Source organism: Sparus aurata, chromosome 1 (genome assembly GCF_900880675.1).
Source record: "Sparus aurata chromosome 1, fSpaAur1.1, whole genome shotgun sequence".
NCBI lineage: Eukaryota > Metazoa > Chordata > Actinopteri > Spariformes > Sparidae > Sparus > Sparus aurata.
Genome location: NC_044187.1, coordinates 37148936 through 37174490, shown reverse-complemented (window position 1 = coordinate 37174490; position 25555 = coordinate 37148936). Strand labels below are relative to the sequence as shown.

General features: G+C 39.0%; 1 protein-coding gene across 1 annotated transcript in view; it reads left to right on the top strand.

Annotated features, from left to right (window-relative positions):
• The window catches only part of LOC115588090 (teneurin-3), a 742469-nt gene that overhangs the window by 254007 nt on the left and 462907 nt on the right, over positions 1-25555 (top strand). Inside the window, exon 4 of the mRNA XM_030428416.1 lies at positions 3538-3590. The gene's annotated coding sequence lies outside the window, so the exon portion shown is untranslated. The remainder of the gene's footprint in view (positions 1-3537; positions 3591-25555) is intronic.

Here is a 25555-nt window from a genome sequence, read left to right as displayed (position 1 = left end):
GGAAAACAAATCTTAGTTCTTATACAGTAGCACTATTTTACAAACTCGTAAGCTTTTAAGAACCAAAATTTATGATTGAAATGACTGAAATTGCACTGCTCAGATGAATGGTTGGTGTCTGCCCTGCATGTGCCTTGGTTAGGTACTGGATCCCTTCCAGCTCTGAGGTGGCTTTTCTATATGCAAACTTCTGACCTTGTTGAGGAAGAGGAAAAAAAAGTAGAAAAATAAATTTACAAAGAACCAGCCTAGATTTGGCTCCAAATACAGATGTACTATAGGTTCTAGGACAACAGTGTTTGACATGCCAGTATTCACTTTCATCTTTGTTGTTATGGACGTAGTGGTCACTTCACAAAACAAGATATTAAACAAGATGAAAAATAATAATGCCCACTTAGAATTCTTTCTATTTGGTTGCCTTACAACCTGAAAATTAAGTGGATTTTGATTTTCATGTAATGGACCTACACAAAATACTCCAAATTGTTTAAGTGTAATAAGAAAACAACTTGTTTTAAATAATTCTAAAAATAAAAACTGAAAAGTGGTGCTTGCATATGTATTTAGCCTCTTTGCTATTAAGTCCCATCCATTAACTTCAGAAGCTGCATTATTTGTTAAATGAGATCCACTTGTGGGCAATCTAGGTGTCACATGATCTATACACCCCTGTTCTGACAGGCCCCAGAGTCAACACCACTAAGCAAGGGCTACCACCAAGTAAGTGAGACCATGAAGATCAAGGGGCTTTCCAAATAGGTCAGAGACAAAGTTGTGGAGAAGTACGGACCAGGGTTGGGTTATATAAAAACACCCCAAACGTTGAACATCGCATGTAGCACCATTAAATCCATTCTTAGAAAATGGAAAGATTATGCCACTACAACAAACCTACCAAGAGAGGGCCGCCCACCAAAACCCAGGGACCAGGCAAAGAGGGCATTGATCAGAGAAGCAACCAAGAGGCCAAAGATAACCCTGAAGGAGCTGGGCAGCTCTACTGCAGAGATTGGAGTATCTGTCCATAGGACCACTTTAAGGGGTGCACTCCACAGAGCTGGGCTGAGCTGAGTGGCCAGAAAAAGCCATTTCTTATTGGAAAAAGAAGGCAACACATTCAGAGTTCATCAAAAGGCAAAATGGAGACTCCCCTAACACATGAAAATAGGTACTCTCTAAGCATTTCAGGTCACTGAAATATTTAATTTCATTATTTGAGTTTGTAATGTTTCTACAAACCTCATTACACAAAACTCCTGTGTATGAGTGGGCTAAGCGTAAGAGTAACTATATAAAAATAGACAACTTACTTGCCCAGTTTGTTTGTTTATTTGGTCATATGGGGCCAGGGGCGGTTCTAGGGGGGGGCCAACAGGGGCCAGTGCCCCCGTAACTCTGAGTCTGGACCCCCCTGTGGCCCCCCTGACAGTGAGTCTGCATCAATAATACAATGACAGATTTCTTGCAATGATTTTATTCTGAAGGGAAAGGCAGAAATAAAGTGTCTCAGCAGTTTACTACCCAATCAAAATTGTTGAAATTGTAAACACGGCTTTGTCTGAATGAGGGATTTATCCTTTTTTCCGGGTTGTATGTGCCCCCTAACAAAAAAGCCGCCCCCGACCTGGCCCCCCTATGAAAACTAGTCTAGAACCGCCACTGTATGGGGCAGCTTCATAATCAGTTAAAGAGCAACTAAACCCCCAAACCACTTTTTTTCTGCTGAAAACCAATGTATTTGGGTATGAAGTAGTGTTGCTGAGTGATTCTGGTCCAACTCTTGACATTTTAGTCAAAGTATTTCAATTTGGCGTATTTTGTAGTAAAAATGTAAGTGTGACTGCCCTCTATGGGTTGAAACCCGGTTATTACAATCGAATTTTCCTATTGGCTGAGATGGAGGCAGATGACGTTTTGGAGGCAGCTTTCGTCACGGTCCACCACGGTTAGCTCCGCCCCCTCCTATAAAAACTAGCACCTGCTGATCTGGAATCTGTGGCGAGTAGGTTGGATTGAGAGAATTGCGAATAGAGAGGCATAGTGATTATTGAGTAGGTAGTGTAGTGTGGTGACGGTTAGGGGGGAGGGGGAGAAGGGAATCGGAGAGTACTCCTGGAGCCCCGCCCATCATCAAGGCATTTTTTGAATTTCCAGCTTAGAGCACGTCATCCAAAACTGAGGGGTTTAGTTGCTCTTTAAACGTTCTTTGGAGTATATCCAGTGAGGAATTTACAGTGTCAGTCCCTCTCCTGAGTAAAAAGTTATTCTTGTACTGCATGACTTTTACTTAAACGTTTCTTAACCATCCTAAACCTGGTCTCTTGCTTTGCTCAAAGTTGATGCTTGTCTGCAACTCTGACCCACAATAGACTGACAGTGTTCAGATAATGTACGTTCCATTGGCAGCTTTTGACAACGACAACCTTTTGACCTCCATCAGTCTGTAACAAGGGTACACCTCTTCCACTCTCTCTCCTTATCTCTCCGTACTTCATGGTTTCCAGTAGAAGGCACTTCAGAACAACTATGGTACACTTCAATTGCCCTCTGTGGAAAACCAATTCTCAAGGAGGGAGAGGGAGAATGAGATGCCATATACTGTCACCTCAAATTGTAAATTCTGAAATGCACCATGCTCAGTAAGTTTTTCTTTTCATCTTCACTTAGTCATTCAGAAAATGCTACAGGTGCAGACATGTTTGGAGATGCATGTTTGAGTATTTAAATGAGTGGAGCGTCAATGTGTGTACGTGTGTATTGGTATAATCCTGTTACCCCTGGAAGCCCACAGCCCAGCACTCTATCGAATAATATGTCATCCTGTGCAGATTCATGCTTGATTGTATCACAACACTTGTCATTGTTTCGTCTGAATCTGAGTCCTAAAATAAATAAATATTCTCATACATTAAATCTGCTTCCAAAGCAAATGTGCTGATGTCATGGGTCACTTGTAATTAAAAGTCTTTTGACAGTTAAGGCACTTCATTATCAATAGGAGGATGCTTAGTAATTACTGCCTCAGTAGCTGCATATCAAGAGGCTGCTCTCTCTGCTGCACCTCTAAGGTATCTATTGTGTTATATAAATGTCAAGGGAAGATGTTTCCTTCCTTTGGTTGATGGGTACCTTGGTGTAGTCATACAATATAAGTGTACAGTTAGAGCATACTTAGAGCATGACGCAGGCATTTCTTTTCCTTTTTTTTTTGGACCATGTTTGTACTTTTCTGAATTTACTCTTTGTGCTTTAAATCTAGTCTTTTCTGAATCTTTGGACTAGATACATGATTGAGAATAACTTTTTTAAGAAACCACTCTTGTGTGCGTTTTTCATTCTTCAGTCCTCATACTTGAGCACAAGTATGCTCAGTGATGAGAGACATTGATGGAAGTTTCTCTCAATTTCCAAGTGCAGTCCTAGTTTTTATTTTGTGTAATTGGAGCGGAGCACATGTCTATTTGTTCAGTATTCATTAAATTAATCAAAATGCAAGATTATCTTTCAACAGAATATCTTGTTTTCCAATTTCAGGTCCATAGATGAAATATCCTTAGTCAAGCCATAACCAGACTGCTCAGTTTCTGGTAAGTGTTCTTTCTTCTTGAAGACTTTTCATCTTGTTATATGATTTTAAGTGTCCACAGTGCCAAAATCCCCCATTTACCAACTGCAAAATTATTAAAGTGTAGTCTCGTTGACCCTTGTATTCAGTCCTTAAGTTCTTTATGTTTAAAGAATGACTTTAATTTTAAAAGTTTCTTCTTCATGCAGACTAACAGAAACCTGGTTGATCCAATCGTTGCAGCGTGAAATGGTAGCATGTTAGACTTGAGGATGTGCTTACATGATGTTACAAATAGAATAAAGTTTGTTGGGTCCTTTACCTACAGCTTCGAAAGCTCAGCTTCAGTCCTGAGTGTACAGAACATTGGAATACACAGATGGCCACATTATGTTTATTTCAAAGTTGTACCTTGGATCAGTGCCATTGCTCATGGTCCACCCATCCAACTTGCAGTAATCAGAGGGTTTTGGATATGAACTTGTGCTATTGTAAGTTACAATATTGTAAGTTGTTATTGTAATTTACAATAGCAAAAGCCACTGAGTTTACATGATTTCACAGATATTGTGCTTTTTCAAAAAAAATCTGTAGGTGTTTCAAAAAGTATGTAATTAACTTTGCCAAGGAGGTTATGTTTTCACCTATGTCCTTTAGTTTTTTTTGTTGGTTGGTTGGTTGGTTTGTCAGCAGGATAAGACAGAATCTACTGAGTGGATTTTCACAAAACCTGAGTGGAGGATGGGTCTTGGCCAAGACTAGACCCCATTATTCATGTATAGATCCAGATAAAGTGATTCATCCAGGAAATGTTACAAAATTTCTTTTACATTGGCGTTTTTTGACATTTTTGTTATAAGACATGGCAGAAGAAATGGTTATTCAAAAAGCAAGAACGTGTATATCCAGTGAATTTAGGGAACTTTAATTTAACATTTCCAATGCAGAACTCAGGTTATCAGGTAATGACCAACAGTTCAGGGCAGCTATGGCTCAGGAGGTAGGATTAGTTGTCTACAAATCACAGATTTGCCTTCCACTTCCAGTCCACATGCCAAAGTATCCAGGGCAAGACACAGAACTCTGAATTATTTTTAATGGTCAGGCCAGCACCTTGAATGCTAGCTTGTTTGTATATGTATGTATGCCTGAATGAGAGGCTAAGTTTTAAAACAAATAAATGACTCTTTTTCTTCACTCCAAAGCCATACACAACAATTACTGAGTCTAAATGAAAATGCTTGTTAATTGATCAAATACTAGTCCAGTGATTTAAATTAAGTGATTTTCAAATATAAATATTAAACTTTTATAATAAATCTAAATGATAGTGAATTGGAATAATGAATGGGGTCAGTAAAATGATTATTGTTATATTATTTTGACATCAACCCGTTCATGAGCAGTTTAAGTAGATGGACTGTACTTTCTTCCAACTGAGAAGGCACGGCAGGAGGGGAGCTCGGTTGGAACCCACATCATTGGATGCGGTGGTTGGAAACCTCTTTATGGTCAATGCTGGGTGGTGCTGTCCCTGAGGGAACGTGTAGTTACCGGCCAACGGGCTCTACCGGGTCTCTCTTCTGTAGTGGTTCGGTGGTATGAGTCTGCCAACAGACCTTTACAAAAGATGCAGCTTAGTGTGGAGATGTGGGACAGGACAGACTTGCCATCTGCCTGTATCTCTCTCTCAGACAGGTTGAAATAAAAACTAACTCGGTGTTATTGGCGGTGCCGGATAACTTCACAAAACTTTCAAAGTCTTCAGGATGACAATGCAAGATTGTAGAAACTTGTAATCGAGTTATAATAGACTCAGTTGGTGTTGAATCTTGTCTGCCAAATTAAAGTAAAACTCTTGCCAGAAAGCAACCAAGGCTTTATTTGTGATTGAATATGAGTCAAACATTTGTGTGAAAGCATAATTACGACGAAAGAGGCACTTTTAAGATTTACCGTAGTTTCGTTTTCAGGCAAGCTAATTCTCAATGGAGTGCAGGAGTACTTCTATGCTAGCATCAAAATCGCTACTTTTAAAACACTAAGAAGGCTCAACACAACATGAAACTTTGCTTGTAGTATCATCAGGGTCTCTACACATGAACATGAGCATTGAAAACATTGTTTGTGTACACATAGTTAACTAAAAAGAAGGTTTTTGAACAACTCACGTTAGAAGCTGCATCTTCGGCGCGCTGCCGTCATGGCAGACAAAAAGTGTCGATCCCCGAGTGCAACCTAACAGGCAGGAGAGTAATGATGAACCGCTCCTCAAGCCTTCCTGTTAGGTCGCAAAAACTATGGTAAATCTTAAATGTTCCTCTTTCGTCGTAATTATGCTTTCACATGAAGGTTTGACTCATATGCAATCACAAATAAAGCCTCTGTTGCTTTTTGGTGAGAGTTTCACTTTAAGAATAGAAATTTGCATGCAAAATAAATAAATAAGTATGGGGGAACAAACAAGAGTAAGGGAACAGGTAAAAAACACAAGGCTGACAAAAGTGAGGGGTAACCTTAAGAGCAATAGTAAAAAAAGAAAGAAACAAAAAGAGGGGAAAAAGGAGCAAAAACAAGGAAAACAAGACAAAATGACGAAACCCACTTCAGTTTTTTCATCTTTGGAAGAAAAGGGGTGTATTTATGGTCAAGTGTTTACAGTCAGGCCAGGCTCCTCTGGTGGGAAAAAAAAAAATGTTTTTACAAAAACTCTAGATCACATGACGCAGCAGCCACGCTCGACAAGCATGTCTCATACATCCAGTGTGAATTGTCTAACCTGTTAACATGTTAGGGAGAAATGAACAGCGGGAGATAATGCCACGCAGCTGTGCATGAGTCCAGTCTGTTACTTGCAGTCCATTTGATGTTAAAGGAATAGTTCGGGCTTTTTGAAGTGGGGTCATATAAAGTACGTATCTATAGTCGATCTGTTTCCTACCATGATCACCGATCAGCACAGCCTGGACCTCGTTCACTGCAGTACAAAGCTGAGCGTTTGGGCTGGAGCGGCTCTCTACTTCTCCAAACTGAGGCTGCGCTGATCTGTGATTACGGTAGGAAACAGATCGACTATAGATATGTACTTTATATGACCCCACTTCAAAAAACCTGAACTATCCCTTTAATGTCCGCAGTCATTAAAGCAAACAGTCAATACCAATCAAACATGAGGTCTGATTATTCCCAAACTGCAGAACAGACCCAATCTCAAACCTGTGGTGATATCATTTGCAGTGGCCAAAGCCCTTAGGAGGGACAACTGTTGAGATGATGCCGTGGTGGTGATTTAGATAAATGAAGGCGGCTGATATAGTCATATTGCAGTACACTCTGTGTACAATTTGGATGACCATTACAAAGTTATCATCAACAGATAGGTCACCATTTATGAGTTCACTCTCAAATAGCTTTTAGATTTAAAAGTGACTGCTTCTTAGAGCAAAATAAAGGACAGTGGCACTGGGCCTGATAATGTGCAATAAATGAAAGGAGATAATGAATGCTGTGTTTAGACTGTTCATTTTCAGTTAAATGTACTCACTTTACCTGAATATTTTCATTTTATGCTACTTTATGCTTCTACTCAGAAGCAAATATTTTACTTTTTAATCCACTAAATTTGGCAGACAGCATACTTGTAATAAAAAATTTTCATGACCTTCCTGTCCAGTGAAAACCATGAATCTCTTCTGTTCCTTTATGTGTTTAAAAAATTCCCCTCCTCTCATCTCATCTCATCTCATTATCTTACCGCTTTATCCGTGAGGGTCGCGGGGATGTTACCGCTTTATCCCCTTTTTTCAAGGGGTTGCGGGGGTTACTGGACCCAATCCCAGTTCTCTCTCGGGGTCAAGGCAGGGTACACCCTGAAAAAGTCGCCAGCTCATCGCAGGGCCCTTACTGATGGCAGAGGCCGGCACGCAAGGTGCCAACTGCACATCAGGAGCAATTTTGGGGTTCAGTAAGGATACTTCGACATGTAGCTCAGCTCCGCCACAAATTCCCCTCCTTCTTAAGATAAATAAACTCTAATAGCATATGATGCATTGCCGTCGATTCAACAGTAGAGAATCATAGATTATAGTAAAGATTATTAGATTACCAACAGTGCATAAAGTAGTTAAATAGCTCAACCTGCAGTAAAATGGCACATAAACATTAATGCAGCTGCAATATTCATCCAAAAACATCTGATATAAGAGGGAACAATGACCCTTTTTACGGCAAGAATCATTATTATTATTATTTGAAAATGTTTGCAGTAAAACAGTACATACCTCTTGAAGGATCACTTGATCTGGGTGTTTCTAATTAGTAAATTGTCAATTAATCCTGATTACTATGACAACTGAGCATGGAAGACTTTTTATTTTAATTTTTATTATTTATTTAAAAATCAAGACATAACAAATGACACAAGACATGGTACACTCGAGGACACGACAGTTTAAGCATGTTGAGGGAAATGAAACATTGATGACAGACTATGAAAAACAAAACATAAAAATACTTAAAAATAGTAATATGTAAAATACTACTCAGTAAAATACCCAGTGTAGGACGTCAGTGTGATGATTCCTGTGTGTGTGGGTTTGAGTGTGTGTGTTGGGAAATGATGAGGGGCAGAACACAACAGAAACAGCCAAAGGGGAAATAGGGGAAAAAAAAGAAAAGAAATAAAGTGAGTTTTGAAAAGAAAGTATAGAGAGAAATGTAAAATAGACAAAAGGAGTTTTCTTGGCGGGGTGGTAATATTCTGTTTTTTCCCCCTTCCCCTTTCTCTCCCTTCCTTCATAAAGCATCCATAACTTGAAGGATTACTCAATTGCTTGTGCAATGCTGTTGTTTTTTTGTTTTGTTTTTTTGTTTTTTTTTATACTTTACAGCAGTTAAAACTATATTATTGGCTGATGTAAGGTAATAAAAATTAGCTTTTTTTTTCGTTTCCGATTAAACCCTTTTTTTTGCTATTACAATAACTACTATGTCTGGGTCCCAGTGAAAGTGCAAATTCTTTCATTCTGGCTCCAAGAGGTGAATAAAGTTAAAACCCCATAAAGTAGAAAAGTTTCAGTTCAAAAGAAAAGGAGACCAATGTTTCCTCAGATATGGTCTGCCGCCTTCTCTACATTCCTGTCTTCACACAACCTGTGTGTATATACTGTGTGTCTTCAGTGTGTGTGCGTGCACTGTGGACTGAGAGTAGGGGGTCTTCAGGGGCTGCTCTGTACCCAAGGCTCATTTTAATATATGTAAAAGCTATGGCTCACTGGAGAGCCTGTACAATAGTATGATCGGCCTCAGGGATGTGTCAGAGACCAGTGAGTGTCTGTGTGCATGTGGACAGTGGCCGAGGTTTGGACATGCGTCAATGGCCTGCCTGCACACTACAATCTCAGCCACTGACGTTTTCAACATATGCACACAAACACACACACACACACACACACACACACACACAGCAGAGCGGTGGGCCCCAAGGTCTGACACATTTGCATACGACTGTCTGCTGTGGCAGAGTCCTGCAGTTCCACTCCACACTAAAAACTTCTCAGCAGTCATTCTACAACTCTGCTTCCTGACATGTATTGTTCAATGGACTCTGAGTGGGACATGAAACTACTTGGTGAGTCTGAATTGTGAACATGCACAGGTTGATTTGTAGATGTTGGCAGTATGGCCTAGTTGCTTTTTGTATTTTTATGGCAAAACTTAAGCAAACTTGGTCATTGTGGGACACTTCTTATGTCAGCAGACAAACAAAATACACATTAAGTTTTAATGATGGCACCTAAACAATCTTTTTTTAATGATGGAATAACGAGGAGATGAAACATTGTACTTGCTTTTTACTTTTAAGCATATATTACAGCTAAAAATGATAATTTTGGTGAGAGCCTCTGTAACTTGAAACTGCATCTTTTTCCTCCATGTATTTCAAAAAAGGTGGAATACAGTGGAATGACCACACAACCCAGAAAAAGGGAAAAACAAAATCAAGTGAGGAGAAGACATAGTTTGGTTTATTTTCCTTAAACAATGTGACAGAGTACATAATTAAGCTGTTAGGGAACCTTCTTCTTCCCTAGCTATTATTCAGTCTTGTAAATAGCAGATAAAACTGCTGGGGTGTAAAATTATGACCTGTCAATAGAACAGTAACACTGGCAGGCGAGACATGAGAGATACTGACAAGGGACTGAAAAACGGGGAGGAAAAAGGGAAAACAAAGACAGAGCATAGCAGCAAAAACTAAGAGGCACTTAGTGCGCTGACAGCTACGCATGACTGGCTGAAATTAAGGTACACATAAATGGAGAACACATGCATAGATAGATGGATGCATGAACGAGATGGTATTCACACGTATGACTATGACGATGTTCCTGTATGCATGCACTGACTAACGATCACATTACCTTTATATTTCATAACTATCCTGCAATTACAATCCCTCCCTCCAACATATTCAACGTACAGTATCATTTGAAACTGAAGGACATGCCAGACAGTGTTGCCACTCTCTCCTGCTCTCTCTACAGCATATCAGTCAGTCTTGTTTCATCTCCCTGGGATCTTTCCAAGAAGCCTGTTGTAGTGCTGCATTCACTGGGGTCAGTGAGAGGTTAAAACACCCATGAATATTTTACCTGCCTAACGGGAAGAAAAAAGGCACTATACTTGGTGTGCTGTGTTCACAAGAAACAGTGAGGAGGAAATAGGAGGCATGTCACACTGCACATTTACATTCACCTAAATAGCTCCTAAACTTTAAGTAGACTGATGATATTTCTGCCACAGTAATATAGTGATGTATAAAATGGGGTGATAGATACCTCTGTTAAATTGGAGGACTCACAATCATTTAAAAGAATGGTCAAAATTAAACCAACAAAAGGCAAAAATGAATAATTATGATCATGACTAATACACTCAATTCGATGTGATGTGACAGTACTGTATACTGAAATATTGTGATACTTATCATCCACTGTCAAACTGGTCAGTTTATATGAATTGTGAATAACTTGAACTAAATCATATATACAGGTGGTAAATGTTTTATTCATTCTTTATAAACTTAAATAAACAATTCTGAGAGTGGGTAAGGTGGGGTCAGAGGTCATTAATGCTCCTATCAATTGGATACAATGCATTACATTTTTTATTTTACATCACATTTGTTCATTATATCACATTTCAATTACGAAGTACAACAATATTTGACTAGAAGAACCTGTCAAATTCACATTCTCCTTAAATAAACAAATGCAAACTTTTGATGAGTCACTCGATTGGATTTCTTCACTCAATCAAGTTTCAGCTCTCTGTAAGTTGTTTTTCATCGTAGACTGAGGTTGACTGATGACAGTGACAGTTTCTATTTTTTAGAAATAATAGAACCAATCAAAACACAGTGTCCATTCAATCCAATGAGAATTGCACATCTAGTCACATAGGCCAAAATGATTTCCTTGTTCTAGATCTACTCCCTGGTTATGCAGCCCACTGAATATGCACAGTAGTTTCTCCCACTGGACCCGCCTGCAAGTTCCTGCTCAACACATACACTTCACATTGTGTTAACGTCGACGATTTTCAAAATGGCTTTTTTTCTTGTCTTGAGGACAGTTTAACAAATCAGGAAGCAAGCTCAACAACTGCTACCAGATTCAGCCAATTAGCACTTGGGATGATGGAAATGACTTCATGATACAAAACCTGACATGACGTGAAAGAAAAAGTGTATTTTTAAATAGATGTTATGCCAAAGCTCAGATGCTATAGAAATACGAATGATTTCATAATATTGAGCTGAGTTTAATTATATATAGCTTTTTCTGATTATTCACGTCATTGTTTCATGTATGTTTTATGAATATATTTTGTAATTACAATACTCAAAGTATTGTTTTTTATTTTATTTTGAAGGATCGGGACATGTTTAACGAGGACAAATATGATACAGTTATTATGGTTCAAGAGATGGATTGGGGTCGAAGTTCAAGATTGAAGCACCACTGAGGTTTGGATATTAGGTTAGGAATATAAGATGTGCGGTCCTCACAAGAAAGGTAACATTAATATTGAGTGTGTGAGTGAGAGAGGGAGTGTGTAAAGCACTTGCCCTCACAAGTGCTAGGGCAGCTCCAGTGAGTCACAGAGCCATGTATACTTCTCTCATCCAACATTTACAAGCCTCATGCTCTCTCTCTGTCCCGCTCTCTCTTTCTGCTGCCAACACATTACCCATGCTCCACTGCTTCCCTCTCTCTGTCTCCTGTTTGTCTCTGCTCTCTCTCATTCTGTTTTCTACTCTTCATTTCACTTTGCTTTTGTATTATTTAATTATCTCGCCTTGCGTTTTTGTTTTCCTTCCCCTCCGTAGAGTCGCTTTCTTGACACCTTTCTTTTCCATTCCTTATGGTTTAATTTTCTTTTGTTAATATTTATTTTCAGACCAACCTTATTTCTCTTTTCCTCTTCTTTTACCCAACCTTCCTGTTCCTCTTCATCCAATTTTTTATCTTCCATCTTTCATTTAGCTTCATTTTCAGCTTTCTTTTTCACATTATTTTGCTTTGATTAACCTATTCAGAACAATTAATTATGTTACAAACACAAACAATGTGTAAGTGTGGATTGCTACTCTAAAGGCACCACCTAATAGTAAAAACAGCCATTAATTCTCTGTAGACACATTTTTCAGCAAAAAAAAACAAAAAAAAAACATTACAAACATATGTTCTGGAAAATGTGAATTCTTCAAAAAGGAGTTATCCTTTTAAACATACTCCATACCTGATTTTTATTATTTTAAAGCCTTGTTGGTTACAAGTTGGATAAAAAGCTTGCTGACAATTAGTTGACATATTCACACTTCAATCGAAGGTTAGAGGGGTAACCACTGACCAGGCTGCTGTATATTAATAATTGGGAGTGAGACAGGCTATATGTGTAATATATACTCCCATATTTACACTGTTTACAAATGATGTACTGCAGCACTATGAATACAAACGATTAAAATGTACCGTATGCTTCTTCCTTGTCTCACGGTGCGCCATGCTTGCTGAAAATAGAGACTCGTTTTTAGATGTAGATGGCTCTACTGCACTCCACTTAGGATGACATAAAAAATAGTGCTATTACTAGAGAATGGACAGTCAATCAAATAGGTTTGGGGTGCATAAGTGCATTGGGTTGGATTCAGATAACAGTTATCATAGATCTAAACATCCCAGAAAAGTCCATTGACAAGGGTGGGAGATCAATTTGCTCTTTTGTTTTCCAAAGTCTCTCTTTTATTCTCATCACCTCTTCTTGAACCCTCTCATCCTTTCTTTCTTTCTTTCTTTACATCAATTTATCTGTTTCTCCCCCCACTTTTCTTACCCATTTTACCTAAGACCAAATGTGAGATAGTGTTTGACATACTTATTGCAGGGTAGTGCACTAGATTGCATTTTACCGCACAAGTGTTCATGTTTTGTGTCCACCCCCATGAAGCTGCTTGAATTTTACCAATTCAGTTTTCCTCACTCTGATTAAAAAATAAATATCTTGTGTTTTTCCACTGGCCATGGTGTGTTAAAGGCCTGCTGTTGTTTGTGTTTGAGAAACAATATCACATGAAAGAAAAATAGAGTGATGCTTGATTATTACTTATGCCTGTTTAAAGGAGTGGTTGTCAAATACAATGAGTAAATACGAACAGAGTCATCATTGTTGATGTGAAGCAAACGCCACAGTGCTCGCTGTCAGATGTCCAAATTTTCTGAGGCAGCTTCGTGTAGATGAAGGTTGATTTTATTTTTAAATTTTCTAGATTTACAGGTTGGTTGAAAATCTACCTTCTCCAGTTCTATGCACCTGGATATTTCTTGTCTTGACTCCCATGTTGACTGCACTCCCTGACAGCCATATGATCGTGACAATGGTGAGAGTAAGTACGGCTGAGAGTGTCTGTATCTTTCTAAAGTCTGTGTAAAGCAAATTCAGCCATTTTCTTCTAAATACATTAAATAGGTCATAAATGTATTTCCTTAAAACATGTAAAAAGCCATTCAACCCTTTAGAATTTCATTTTGGAGCTAGGCTCACAAACTGTGTTTCAAAATTTCTGTGTTCAGGATTTAATGGGCGGATCAGAAATCATGATTTGATCACCTGGCCATGCTGCGGAAGCGGTATAAATACATTCAGCACATTAGCTTCGGTGGTTTTTCCGCTCACTCTCGAGTCTTGGATAGCATCTCTTTGAAAAGTTTGCAGCTAGCTAACCAGTCAAATAGTCAGCTAAACGGTCATGTCTCCTGCACATCGCTCATGCATCTTTCCTGGATGGCACAGTGTGCAGGGTAACGGCGCCATTAGCTTATTTAAGTTTCCTACGGACGACAACGTAAGGAAATGGTGGATCGATTTTGTCAAGAGGAGCTGCTGTGGAGAGTTAAAAATCACCACCATCACCCGTCTCCGCAGTGTCCACTTTACCCCCGATAGTTACAGCAACTGTCACCAGGTAAAGTCTGGATATCTGAAGAGTCTGTTGATGCTGGTCAGTGGGGCCGAACCGATCTTCTCCGTCCCCGGCTTGCATCCTCCCATCCCGCCGACAGCGCATGCTCTCATTTCCGCCGCCAGCATTATGTGCCAGCCTGCGACCGTCCCGCCGGCAACAGGTGCTCTCATCCGTCATTACGTGCCCGCCAGAGAGTGTAAGTAGAGTTTAGATTCTCTGCCTGAGCCTGACCCTGACCCGACCGGGACCGCGGGCTGGGTCAGGCCTATATTTCCCGTCAATATCCTCGGGCCGGGTAGTGCCGGCCCTTGATCAAGCATTTGTGTGTGTGTGTGTTTTTTTTTTGAATAACTCAAAATAATGATTGTATTTCCAGCTACAAAAGGCGCATCTCTCTCCTCCCTCCATGTTGTTTGTGCCGCTGCGTGGTTTTACAAGTGAGTGAGTTGTCCTCGTGCTGAAAACGTGACTTCTCGCGCACGTGACGTCACTCCCCGAGACGCAAGAAGAAAGCAAAAATATACATTTTTAGTAGGGAAAATGACAAAAATAACAGTAACGCACAGTGATTTGAATAAATAACTTTAATCTGATTAGTGGTTTGGAAATATTACCGCGTTAGATTACTCCTCACTGAAAAAAGTGGTCAGATTAGAGTAACGCGTTACCGGCATCATTGCAGGGGCTCGGGTCGGGTCGGGCTTGATTTTTTTTGGGCCAGATCTAAGCTCTAAGTGTAAGTAAGGGTTCCCGCGGGGTCTTAAAGTCTTAAAAGCATTGAATTTATGAATTTGGAAAAAATACCTTAAAAAGACTTGAACAAGTCTTGAATTTTGATATCTGGGTCTTAAATTGTGTGCTGTATGTGACTTCTCCGTATCGCATTTCTTGTCAAAAGTTTCTTTTGTCAACCACTATTATTTTGATCAAATAACGTAAATAAAGAGCGGCGGAACCATAGACTGTATGGGCAGAACCAATAATTACGAACGCAGCCCCAGAGAAATTGCTCAGAGCACGTCACTGAAGAACTCCTACCATCACCGCCTTGTTTCCTCCAGCTAACCTTTGCCAACTAGTTGCTGTTGTTGTTATGAGACGTCGCTGGGTTCAGCGGTCGGAGGCAAGAGATCGAGGGGTGGGGCGATGGTGTCAACGTTTCGGAAAGTATGCGGATTCGCCGTCCACATGAAAACGGGAGGGCTGCGTTTTCGGATTTTTCCACCCTGAGACCCGGTTTAAAAAAAGTGCATTTTCAGGATCCGTGTGGACGGTCGGCCAAAACAGTGCAATACATAGCGTTTTCGTCTGAAAGCAGAGGTGTTGTGGACTCCATCACACCATCGCCAAACACCAATCCTACAATGGAAACGAGGGTAATAGCTGATGGGGCGCGAGGTGACACCCCCTCATCCCTTACATACCCACAGATTTCTTTATTTCTTTATTTATTTTATTTAACCAGTAAATCACATTAAGACATCTCTTTTGAGTACTGTGGACGTCTTTTGTTTGTTGAATGAATGAACACTCTAAAAATAAAGGATTTCATTCTTCTTTGCCGGTAGGGCCTTGAAATAGGCAGAGAAATAGGTATTAATTTTTTATATGAATGGTCTTAAAAAGGTCTTAAAAAGTCTTAAATTTAACTTGAAGAAACCTGTAGGAACCCTGGTAAGTGTGTGCTTATGTATGTTATAAATATTGTACATTTGGGCAATTAAATGCATTTTGCTGAAGGTGCAAATCCTGAAAGTGATTTTACATCATGCATCCTGTCATGCCCATGTAATGTTGGCAATTGTTATTGCATTTAATCATGACATGATTTGGCCTCATTCCCTGAGCGGAGTCCATCTGACAGCACAATGATAATGCAGGTAATATTTTATTGCACCAATATAGCTATGACAAGGAATTATATGTAGACTGGGGTTTTACGTTTGTGTGTAATGTAAAACATGGACTGTGAGGAACGAGGCTGAGCACTATCAGTGCCTGACTCAGAGTCAGTTTCTGGCTCTGATGGTCCAAACAGGTCGGGTGGGTCCGTCAGATGATGCTGCTAGCTTCCATTGTTACTGTAGGTTACGTCCTTGTACAGTACATGGAGGAGGCTCCCCTCCCTGCGTGGGCGTGGTTCCAGCACCTCTATATGACACGCACCCAGTGTTTCACAGCAGAGAGAAGTGCTTGTTTTTCCATGATTTTGAGACCTAATTTTATATACTTGGCAATTTTTTTAATCTTTCAAATTTGGCTCAGTGGTCAATGACACATGTCTCTGTGGTGTGACATACTCATAACACAAATTTATTTCTGCTTTAAACGGACTTTAACTATATAAAAGACCCCAACACAGTGTAGATAACCTGGATTTTGTTTGTTGTGCTTAAAGCATTTTAAAGAATCAACTCAATAGCAATGTGCCTTTTTAAAGTTTACTCTTACTCTCAAGATCTTACTCTTTATACACACACACACACACACACACACACACACACACATATATATAAAATTCTTTTTTTTTTCTTTTTTTTCTAGCCTAACCTGGACAAATTTTCACTGAAGACATAGTTCTGATCACAGGGGTAGTCAGTTAAAATTCAAAGAGGTCCAGTTAGTGAAGATTTCCTCAAGTGAAGGTCCAGAAAACCATAATGTCTACCTTGCATTATAATTCAGTGTCATTTTTAATGTCAACTTTCACATTGAACTTGAGCTGTTATAAATAATTACTAATTATTAATAATTAATGAATGTTGAAGTGAAATACATAATCGAGTGGTTTTGAAAAATGTCCCTTAAATAAAGTTCTTGATTTATTTATTCATTTTTTTAACTTTTTTTAAAACTTTTTTTTCACACCCTCACTCTCTCAACCAACTTTATAATACACAATGTTAACATAACAACTGAACAGTCGTTCTTTCCCTCTTCTATCCCTCTCCTTTCTCTGCTTTGGTAAGAGAAGTGGGAAGCAGCTTGTCCTGCTTCGATTTTAAATATAGGCTGGAATGGTGTCAGAGCCATCTTCACACACATGAAGGTGGTCAGTGGTAAGCTTGGAGTTACAATTTGTTTTCAAAATGTTCGTAGTAAAGAAAGCTGCTTCTATTTCCTCTGCCCCGAATTTGAGGGGGTTTGTTTGCTGAAGAAAGACTTTGCTGCGTCGTCTCATAGTGGATCATAGTGGATAATATACGCCACAGTCACAGAACATATGAGACACACTGATTTTGAATTGCTGTGTTAGAATGAACATCTTAGAGTCTTTATATACTTGATTAAAAGCTGTTTTTATTGTCCCCTTTTTTCTTTTTAGAGCACGCCTTGTAAAATACCTCTTCTCTGGCTTACTCAGTTTTCCGGCAATTGTCTCTCATCTGTCTGTATCTCACTCACTGACTCGAGTAGCCAAAGCTACACCACCATGGTGCAAGAGATGGCGCAGTGGCAGTCCTAGCTTGCATGACTCTCTAGGCGAACCTCACCTTTAGCTGCAGGAGCTCATGCGCCCCATCCGCAAATCCCACCCTGGGTGTCCGCCCATATGAGGAACCACCCCTGCATGGCCGTCACCTCGGCAGACACAACTATTTTTAAAAGGTGAAAATCTGAAAAATCTGGCCATCGTGTAACCTGCAGTTATGTGAAAGGAGAAATGTTTTTTATGAGCTAGCTATTATAGTAAAATGTCACTTGCACGACTGTCTCTCAACAACATTGCTGTTGAAGCTTAACACTGACATGCCCTTCATCGTCCAGTTGCAGTTTAGTTAAGTTTACGCAAGAAAATGACTTGGTATGTTTGGGGAAAAAAAAAAAAAAATGGTTAGGGTTTAAATCACTATGTTATTTCTGTAACATGCAGGCACCAGTTAAAAAAAAGCAGACTCATAACAACTGTTTGAAGACAACAAATTGACACCATCAGTCATTGTAATAAATGCTCAATAGCAGTGTCTTGATCAAAACATTGTTATAGATTCAGCGAAGGTGTTAAGGCTTGAAGAAAGACATGTGAAACAAAAACTGTTCCCATAGCCAGATATTAGTGTGTAAGTGTGATTTTCTTTCCTTTGTTGGAGGGTAAAGAATTCGCAGCTATCTCATTTTCATCTTGGCACATTGCAATTCCTTGTGACATACTACAACCACCAACAGCTCTACCTGCATTGGCTGTGGATAGACATGTGTTTCTTGGCTTATGCCATACTGTGTGTCTTTTTATATGTGCTAGTGGATACGCTTTTCAAACAATGTAAGGACCAACTCATAGTCATTATTACGTTACAGCACCACTACTTGAAACATCAAAGTACCTCCAACTAGGAAGGTGTCACCGATGACAGCAGTAGTGATAGCATCAGCATCTTGTTTAATGGCAATGTGGCATTATGGGGAGTGAAATTTAAATTATCTGGACATGAGGTCACATTGCCTGGCTATTTATTCAGGGTAATAAGAAAATGTACACCAGTAAACAAAAACACAAATAATGTTCGAAGTCCAGGGAGCAGCGATTAGCGCCACCCAGTGATCATGATCAACAACATTCGTAAATGAGAAATATGACAGGCCCTCTCTTCAAACAGTGTTTGTTTTGTCTGTTCTGGGCTACTGTAGAAGACATGGTGGTGCAACATGATGGATTCCATAGATGAGGACCTGCTTCCTCTGTAGATATAAAGTGGATTTCTTTTAACGTAAGAAGATACAATGTTTGGTCGTTTCAGGTGATGATACACTCAATTAACTAACACAGTTCTGAATATGTCATTCCATTTCTGCCACTGGATTCCCCTAAATACCACACACAGTACCGTTAAGGTAGATCACAAAGCGTTTGGTAGGGGTCACATGCTTGATTTTTCCTTTGATAAACCGAAGAGCATATTCTCCACCTCGGTGGTAAATGGACAAAACATTTTTCAAGGAAATAGTTTCTGTTATAATGTGTGAAACACCAAATGATTTAATCTACAAATGTAGTATAACAGAACCTGACAGAGATACAACACTGTGCAGAGAACTGTTTTCTGCTGATCTTTATTTTCTTATTATTATTTTCCACTTGATCAAGTGGTTATGTCAGACTTCTGAAGTTTTTGCAAGAGACTCTTAACATGGAAGTAAACTTGGCCAGCAGAGGTCATGGTCAGGCAGTGGCAGTGAGCTCACCTTTGGTCAGCCTTCATTTGGACATTAAAGTCACAGTTTTTGATCAAGCTTCATTGATTGCTTTAGATTCAGACCATGTTTCTTTGTCCAGAGAATGTGTTTTTTCAAGGCTGAGTTTTCTGTGGCACTATTAACCTAGGGTTTTGGAGAAACTTTCTCTATAAAAAGGGATTTTTTAAGGTAGCCCATTTTGAAAAATACTCCATACAACCTTTGCCACAGCCTCTTTGTCTTCAGTTGGGGATGACATATGAGGTTTCAACAGGGATGAAGCCATGTTCAAGGACAGTCTAAGTGCAATTTCAAGGTGAAATGTGGTAATAAACAGAAAAAAGAAAACGCTCACACATTGCATTGCTCTCACCTTTCGTCTGGCACTTTTTCTCTTCACAATCTGGAAAAAACTGCCTTCCAGATGAGAGTGGGGTCAGAAAAAGCAGATAATCTTTAACACAGCCGTCATTGATGATTTAAATAAAAAAAAGTTACCCTTTGTTAATTATACCCAATGTAGTTTGCATTTGCTGTAATTATGTAAGCACAATCTTGTTCACTGCATAACCACTATTTTGTTGATTATTCTAGATTTTGCAAAAAAGTTTTTCAAAAATATATGTAAGGGTTAGAAAAAAGGATAGGTTAAAGCTGAAATAAGATAAATGAATTAGATGCAAAGTATTAGCATTTTGCTCAGAGCTATAAGTAAGGGATTACCCCTAAAAGTCTTTAAAACATTCAACAAACAACCATCAAGAAAGCCCTGACTGAGAGAGAATTGACAACTGATTTTTTTAAATGTCCTAATCCTGTAGCTATTCTCTGATTATTAAAGGTGCCTGATGTGTTTCGCTCAGTGGATAAACAGTACACTGTAACCAGATTTAGTTATAATCACTCTTTTGAGAAAAGAAAAAATAGTTTTTTGCACTCATCACATGAATCACAGTTGCAGGTATCTTTAATTCAGTTTAGACAGTGTACAATCCAAACAAAAAAAAGGCTATTGATATATAAAATACTTTCTATTGCAATTAAGCATAATGCAAGTTAGAAATGATGATGTTCGGACCTTTGCTTGAGGACATTTCATCAAGATGGACCTCTCTGGAGTTTAAAGTATGTTTATCGTCTTTTTTTTCTGTGATTCAAGTTGTTCTGTCACTTTCATCTTGGATTTGTAATATTCTCTAGCAAAGGATGGGGTATCAACCCTGTTTAAAATGCCCAAGTACGGCCTATTATCCGTACTTATTCAAAGCTATTTTAATTGTAGTTCAGAAGTATTTATGTGAAGAAAAAAGGATTTGCCTTGGATTAGATTAATCCACTTTTTAGATGTTGGCCAACTCAACCCCTCACCCTCTTGGAGAATGGAAATGTTTATCTGGCTATGCAGAGCTAGCCATACATACCCTTCATGGCGGCTGTGGCTCAGTGGGTAGAGCAGGTTGTAGTTCGAATCCCGGCTCCCCCTAGTTGCATGTCGAAGTGTCCTTGAGCAAGATCCTGTACCCCAAATTCCTCCTGATGAGCAGTTGGTGCCTTGCATGGCAGCCTCCGTCATCAGTGTTGAATGTGTGTGTGAATGTGGCATGTATTGTACAGCGCTTTGAGCTGTCATTAGACTGGAAAAGCGCTATAAAAATGCAGACCGTTCATCTTCCTTTAACACACTCCAGGGGTCCGTTTCACAAAGCAGGTTCAACAAACTCTGAGTCTAACCCTGAACTCTGAGTTGATCTACTCTGAGATAGGAAACTCTGAATTTTCGGTTCCAGAACAACAGATGTGAGTTAGTTTGATCAACTCGGAGTAGTTTCACCTGGAGTTAAGCGCGTGCACCACAAGTATAAAAAGACAGCATCAATGGAGCCCCGATTCGACGAGTCACCATGGCAACAGGGAAGAGGAGGGCTACGTTTTTCACCCCACTGGAATTAGAAATATTAATGCGCTCATACGGTGAGTTTGAGCACATTTTTAGAAGGAAGTGTAACACCGCTGCAGCAGCAAAGAGAGGGAGACGGCGTGGGAGAACATTGGTGCTCGGGTCAGTGCGTAAGTTTAAATGTAGTCCTTTGCAATCACAATAATATTACAGGGGGAAACTTGAGTGGTAGCCTATTAATTTATTTAATTTAGGTGCAATCCGGCGGGGGAGAAGCGCACTTGGCTGCAGCTTAAGATGAAACATAAAAACATCGTTCAAACAGGTAAGACCTTACCTACAAGTAAATATTAAGTGGCTGTTTGACTGTACAGTTGTTTTATCCCCAACATAATGCTGTTTTCACGCACATAAATGTCCTCTCATCTATATCATGTTCTGTTAAATAATTAAGCCTATTTAAACTAACACAGACTTCAACTCAGCCAACAGAAAGAAAGCAGATGCCCGTAAAACGGGTGGTGGCCCAGCACCACCACCTCTAACGGAGGCAGAGGAGCTGAACATGATAAAGATGGGTAGTAGCCGTTTCAGGGCGAGGCACACTTTTCTGACCGCTCTGCCAACAGTTGCCTTGCTCAAGTGCTCTGCAGTTCCGACGTTGTATAAAAAACTCCCATTTACAAAAAAGCGCAGAGCAACACACAATATCTGCTGGGGTGTGAGAGCATGACTTCGGTTGGTAATGTTGGAAATGTAAGGACGGATCAGGTTGTGTATGTAAATGATGGAGTGTGACGTGAAACGGTACCGCTCAAAAAGATAATTGTCTGGAAATGCAAGAACATCTATGCGCGGTCTGATCATCATCTCCCGACAAATACTTAATTCTCTGTGCAGTAATGCTGCACCTTCATCCACGGGATCATTATCAAAAGGACATGCCATGGTAGTGAAAATAGTCGCCACCTAATATAACTTCTAATGTAGGCCTACTAGCTGATTTTTGCAATGATTTTCTCAAAAAACAGAACTATTCTATGCCAAAACTCGCCTGCTGACTGAATGAATGAGGAAATCAAATACCGTGAGTGGCTGAAAGAGGGCGGAGACAGAGAGAAACTCGAGGTTTGTTGAGAAAAACCTGGTCCCGACCAGGTTAGGTTCATAGAGTATGTTACCATGGTAACTGACAGAGAGCTTAAGTTACCTCTCTCTGTGAAACAGGCTAGAGTTATCCCTCTTTCTCTGGTTTGAGTTACCTCCCTTTGTGAAACGGAAAACTCAGAGTTTTCCTCATTTCAGGGTTAACAGACTCAGAGTTTTCACTAAACCTGCTTTGTGAAACTGACCCCAGGTGAAGCTCAATGTTATTTTTTTTTATAACACCAGGTACGCACAGCTGATCTGGTTAGAATTTCCCCTTAAACAGAGTGTAGGATTCATTCTGCCCTCTGCGAAACAAGAAAGTACCTTTCAGGGATAGTTGTTGTTACTTAAGCATTCTTTATGTATTTAATCAATTAAATAGTTACTGGCCATACAACACCCTAATAGCATGGTATTGTTGGACCCACAGCTATTGACTATTAACCATAACAATTGTACTATATTTGCAATATTTAATAATGACATTCAATTCTATACCATAAATATGAATAATAACCATACTGATTTATTTTGCCGAATAAATCATCAAAAGTAATCATTATAATTATCCTATTCCCTGAGCGGGTGTCCAAATACCACTTGGAACGTGCAAACATACTGTATGACAAATAGTCACCTAACTCACAGGTTACCATTAACCCTTATTGTGAAGAACTCACGTCGAAGGGGGAATGTTTGAGTTCAATCATATAGCAATACTTTAAAATGTGAATGTGTCTTAAAACAAAGGGGCATATGGTAGGATACAGAAAAGGTAAAACACAAGTAATGCAACAAAATGCATGTCATGGAAATCATAATGCTTTTAACTTAAATGAATTCCGTTTGTGATTGAAAACATTTGGATAAAGTTAGCTTATCGTTTGGTGTGCAGTCTGATGCTGATGGGATGTCTCCAGGCAGGGATAGATCGCTGTCCAAAGGAATATAAGACTGCACACTCCACAGGAAAACATCTCTTATTGTGGCTCCCGTGCGCTTGTTCATTTCAGTAATGTGGATTTTTTCGTGATACTAACAGCTGTTCTTTTTTTTTTTTTGCATACATTTTCAAATCAAACCAATTCTTTTTTTTTTTTAATTAATTTTCTTTTTTTTATTTCTCTGCATTTATAGGTCAGGTGACTTCTTACCATTCTGTGCACTTCTCTGGTGCAGTCCCCCCACTGCTCACACTTGAAAGTAAAGTTTTTGTGTTTTTTCTTAACAAAACTTATTTCAGTAAAGTCTCAATTTCAGCAGAGGTTTATTTTATTTTTGCTTTCCTTTCCTGGTCTTTTTTAAAATTATTTTTCTTTAATTATTTTTCGATTTTGTTTATGTTCCTGACCTGTGACGGTCGATATGTAGTTTGCACACAGCACTCAAGTCTGCTGTACTTATATGGGTTGACTGGGGCTTTTCCCTGTGCCAGTTATTAGTGATATAACAGAGAGAAGAGCTATGTTTCAAGTCTAGTCAGTCAATAGTGCAGCATTTGAATGTCTTAATAGCTCTTAAATCATGATCAATGGCAATTGAGCATCAGATTTTGAGCCAACATTGTCAGTTTGCACCGAGGGCTTTGTGTGCAGTTTGTCATAATTTGTCATTTTTAATACAAGAAAAAAGATCTCCTCACTGATGGACTGAGCAGGTTTATTTCCGGATGTGTGCAGACTTGCATATCGGTGCTCCTTTGAAACTGGTTTTAATATCCAGCATTCCCTGTAGTGCTCTGCTTCTTTTAGTGCTTTGTTTGAACAGTGTGGTGTAGAAATCCACTATGGCCTGCTCTCAGCTCGAAAGGAGAGGAAAGCGGGAGAGCGAGCGCAAGAAACAAACAGAGATAGAATAAAGGAGAGACAGAGATATTAGGAGTGTGTTTGTTTAAAGATATGTCGACACACACTGTGATGAGCTAAGTAAAGGCCACAGTGTGAGGCAGCCAAATATTTAGTGGTGGATATAATCTTGAATAGCTGAAATGTTGGACAAGGTTTGAAAGAGCTGGCATTGATGATTTGAAGTAATGTGATGGCCTTGTGATTCAAGTAAGATCTATCAATCCATCCATCCATCCATCCATCCATCTTTATCTGTGTGTGTGTGTGTGTGTGTTGTAGATTGCATTTCACAAAGGTTATAATGTTTCTCATAACTCAACAACATACAAAACTAAGTGATTGTTTAATGGGGTCTGGGTATGTTGCTGTTACTAGTTCAATGCTTGGTTAAGACAGTTCATAAACATCTGCGGAAACACGATACATTGTTCCCAAGATCGCGGCCTATGTATTGAGAGAGAAATGCTTGCAGTCATTCAGTCAGAAATGGTTGTTCAGACGTTCCACTTTCAGAGAGCTAGGAGGAATAGAATAATCATAAATACACTTAAAAAGAAAGAGTAAACTGAGAACGCAAACTTGGAATGAAAAATGACAAGTCAGTGAAGTGAGATGTCTGCACAGAGCCCAAAGGATACTGAAAGAAAACACCCACCCCAGACACAGTCTGTTCACCCTGCTGCCATCTGACAACAGATACAGATGCTGCCATACCACCAGACTACAGAGCCACTTCATTCCTCAGGCTGTGAGGCTCCACAATTCATCATCAACACCTATCTAGAAGCACTGGTTAAAATGAAATAAATCATTAAATGCATATTAATATTTGTTAGACTAAATAAATGTTAATAATAGCAAATACGTTTGTTAGACTGAAAAATGGTTTATTACTAACAAAATTAAGTTTAGCTAACTTACCTGTTATGCCATTGTTAAGCCTTTTATAGGCTATTTTGTTGCTTTAATTATATTATTATGTACGTATTACACTTTTATTAGCAGTTCACTATGAACTTATTAACAGTTTACTATGCCTGACTTAAAGTGATAACAATGCCTTTTTAGGGTTGGTACTGTAATTAGTTGGATGAACAAATCCTGTATTATGCTTTCCTAAATGTTCTTTAACAGTCAGTGGCAAGATAAGGTTCAGTACTAAAATCTTTTAAACATTTTCCAGACCAATTATAACAGAGGTTTCAAATGACACTGATTAATGTATATATATATATATATATATATATATATATATATATATATATGTATATATATATATATATATATATATATATATATATATATATATATATATATATATATATATATATATATATATATATATATATATATATATATATATATATATATATTAAATGTTCTAAGAGTCA